General features: G+C 44.4%; 1 long non-coding RNA gene across 1 annotated transcript; it reads right to left on the reverse strand.

Annotated features, from left to right (window-relative positions):
* Nucleotides 1–515: 515 nt before the first annotated feature.
* On the reverse strand, nt 516–1842 carry LOC139605995 (uncharacterized). Its single transcript, XR_011684523.1, has 2 exons — nt 1561–1842; nt 516–995 (listed from the first exon to the last, which is right to left on the reverse strand). It is a non-coding gene; the product is annotated as an uncharacterized lncRNA (long non-coding RNA).
* Between the last annotated feature and the right edge of the window lie 2034 nt (nt 1843–3876).

The raw sequence follows: 3876 nt of genomic DNA on the forward strand, positions 1-3876 counted from the left end.
CTATTGGTCTCTAGCGTAAAGTGTACCTCACACTCCCTTTGTTTATGGCAGGACCCTCTCCCCTCACCTCACCCCACCCCATTTTGTCTCTCACTCTCTATGTCTCTCCCATTTTGTCTCTCCTCATCTCCTGTTCCATCACATTTAACACCTCCTCCCTTCCTCCTCTGTGTTTTCACTTAAGCTTATTCCTGTATAAGCCCAAATCCCCCTGCGAGCCACGTGTGGAGAGCAGAGCCTAAATGTCACAACGATAACATGATACCAACTTAATAGGTCAGCAGGGTCCAGAGAAAGGTCAGAGTGTGTCTTGGGCTTGGCCAGCCCTTGCCTCTGGCTGGATGAGGACATGTTTGTCGTGGCTGAACCAAAGGTAGGGACATTCTTAAAAAATCTCTCTCCCTGTCTTTCTCCCTCTGTAATGCAGACCTGCTATGTCTCCAGGCTGATACAGCATCTGTGCTTTGTTAAACATATTACTGTTACGCAAGAATCTGGGGCAAAGAACAACAACACTTGCTAAATATTTTGTTTATTGAAGTTAAAAATGCATTCAATTGCGGTCATGAATCCTGTTTGAGAAGCCGTCATTCTGATTAATCATGAAAACAAAGCAGCCTTTAAAAGGAAAATAAACCAAAGGCAGGCCACTGGTGGAGGAATCGCCTTTAGTGTGTACCTGACTAGGTTTGGACCGGGGCCAGAGCCAGGCCAGGAAAGCAGGTCAGGGGGTACTGTTCTGCGGGAGATCTGTTTGGAGTCTGCTCTGTGTGTGTTTTTGTGTTTAGCGCGGTTTAGTCAGTCTCCGATTTACAAACATTTAAGGCCCCGCTGCTGTGCTGTTTCATTTTTCATTTAGTCGCAGCCCAAGGCCATGTCCCAGATTGGAGACTGCTACATAGCACACCACTGCACTCTGCACCGCACCAAGCCGCTCCCCTCCTCATCGTCTGGTCTGGTCTGAGGAGATGAGGACCTGTCGGTGACCCCATAGCCTGCAACACACACATACACACTCTCACATTCTTGCACATTTCTATATGCACGCTCACACACACATAAACCTAAGCAGAAAGCAGACATACTTCTGCTCGTGCACACAAACACACACAAGCGAGTCAAGAAAACACAGACAGATAGGGAGACAGAACACACACACGCAGACAACATGTGGAACAGGCCGTCTAATTCCTCTAATATGAAGAAATCTACAGACACAGACAGGTATGACACAGCAGCCACTACAAACAGAAAGAGAGAAATTACACACACTAGTCCACAGTTAGGTGTTTAGTGAGTTTTAACTTGAACAGATAAGTATGCACCCATGCACACTGTTACACACACACACACACACCTCGAAAAACACCTGATGACTAGTCATAAGCATGCTGTGCAATTCTCAATGCACACAAACACACTTTACACAAACATGTATTAAAAATGGACAGATGCATGACCACCACATTTGAACCTACTCACACCAAAACAGAAATACGAACACAGAGAAAATGTACACACACAAATACAGTAGATATAAGCGTGCACACAAACACACACCTGCGGTTTCAGGCCAGCACACAGAGAACTCTTTAGTCTTCGAGCTGTCTGTCCCACTTAAAGTGAGCAGTGCCTGTGAAGAGGACCTGACAGACAGAGAAAACACACACGTACACACATGCACACACACTGCGATGAGTGCACTGCTGGAGCAGAAGACCTGACTAAGCTGAATTTCCCCCTGCTCCCCTTTCCTATTTTCCATCTGCCTCAGCGTAGGAGAACCTGCGTGGGGAAAAATAATGCCCACCATACACACACCACACTTCATTTTCTCTACTCTTGCTGTGACACTCCTTTAAACACCCCCCCCCCACACACACACACACACACACACACACACACACACACACACACACACACACACACACACACTGCTACTCCGCTCTGTCAATCTGTACAGTTTCTGTCTGCTTTCTATTCACTGATTTCCCTCCCTGCAACCTCTCAGTATTCTATCTCCACTGGTTTTCCCATTTTCCTTAACTTCAGCCTTATCTTTTTTTGGTACCCTATCTCCTCCCCCCACCCCAAATCCTTTTGTCATTTCTGTGGTGCTGTGTGGTTGACCAACAGCCAGGGAGAGACAAGTGCAGGAGTGCCGGCCAAACTTGCTTGCCTCTCCGCCCAAATTACATGGGACAGTCCCAATTACCCTGTGGCCAACCAAAGCATTTCCTGGGTTAGTGCTAGTGACGCGTGCCCCCCCTTTGCTGTGGTTACAGGGGGTGTCATTAGACGCTTGTTTTACTGCAACCCCAAGAACGTGCCCGCCGGCCACATTCACGCCATGGGAAGCATGGCTGCAACGTTCCAATAAGTTCTCCGGGCCTGATGGATGACAAATGGGAGAAGGTTCGGGGTAACTCTGGAGCTTGTAGTAAATTCCTGCTGGCCAAGAGGGAGATGCAAAGGGAACGTTGCAGGGAAAATAAGAAATTGTAGACGAGCTGTTGTGACTGCTGGGAAGCACATAAGTGTGAGTTGTAATGTTTTGTGGGGTTCAAAACACTGGGATTAAATAAGGGGAGTTTTTTTTGCACAGGTTATCCTCAACATAATGCAAGGTGTAAAAAACAGATGTGGAGGGAATAAATCATGTATCCTGAGAAGTCTGGTTTTGACGGCAGCGCTGCAGGTTGAAAATAGGGCAAAACAGGTTGCAATAAAATGCACAGCAAGAACAAAACTGGAAGAGATACAAATGATGGAACTGAGTGGAAGGTAGAGGAATGTTGAGGACAACTTCAACACGAGTAAAGGTTGTGTTTTAGGCTTTATGCCACCATCTTTATTCATACATAATGTGTCTGTGCATACAAATGTGTGTGTGCAGGTCCATGAGTGAGGGTTCATGTGACCAGTGGTAGAAAATAAGTAAGAACTCTTTACTAAGTACTGCATGTCTTGAGTATTTCTACTGTACTTCTTCTCCACTGTGGTGCTGCCTCATACGCACATGAACACACACACATGTAAATATATAAACAGATGAGCACACACTGAGCGCTGTTAACGAGCGCTGTTAACGATAGCTGTGGTGACACACGAATACACACACATACTTTCACACTTAACACAAACCTTTCTCTCACTGTCATTCTTTTTTCGCAGAGAAAGAGGCCAAAAAAAGACAATTTATTTACCTCTACTGCTCACTGCTCCTTAGAAGAAAATGTTGTACTTTTTACTTGGCTACATTAAGTTAATACCTCTGTATAGTCTTTACTTTGGATATTAGGTTTTTATATTGAAAATATACCATTGTCTCATAACATAGGGAATGTTGTTGTAGATTTTACAGGCCAAACATTTATAAAATATCAAATTAGCTCCTTCTCAACCCGCATAAAAATGCTGCTTACATGTTATTCCATTAGAAATAATAATCCAATAATAGCATATATTTAACAATACAGTCAGAAAGGGCCCATTCATCCTGAGGGCTTTTACTTTTGATACACGAAAATCATTTTGACGATAATGGTGCTTTCATTTGTTTAAAACTCTGAATGCACAGCTTTTAATTGTAAATTAGTATTTTCACAGTTTGGTGTTACTGAAGTTAAGGATTTGAGTACTTCATCCACCCCTGCACATGACACAACAGAACGTCATAGAAAACATCAACCAAATTTCCATGTTTTAAAATCAGAACCAAACAAAGGAGAAGGAGAGTTGGAGAAGGATAGGAATAGAGAGAAAGAAAAAGATCTCATGGAGGAAAGTAGGCAAACAGAGAAGGGAAAGAGTAAGTGACTGACGCACAGAGCGGGATGAGGGTTTTGAAAGGGGGGGGGGGTGTTGCCTGGCGAG

The sequence above is a fragment of the Trachinotus anak genome, unplaced genomic scaffold, assembly GCF_046630095.1.
Source record: "Trachinotus anak isolate AG129_WGS33_773 ecotype Australia unplaced genomic scaffold, CSIRO_AGI_Tana_v1 ptg000021l, whole genome shotgun sequence".
NCBI classification, from domain to species: domain Eukaryota; kingdom Metazoa; phylum Chordata; class Actinopteri; order Carangiformes; family Carangidae; genus Trachinotus; species Trachinotus anak.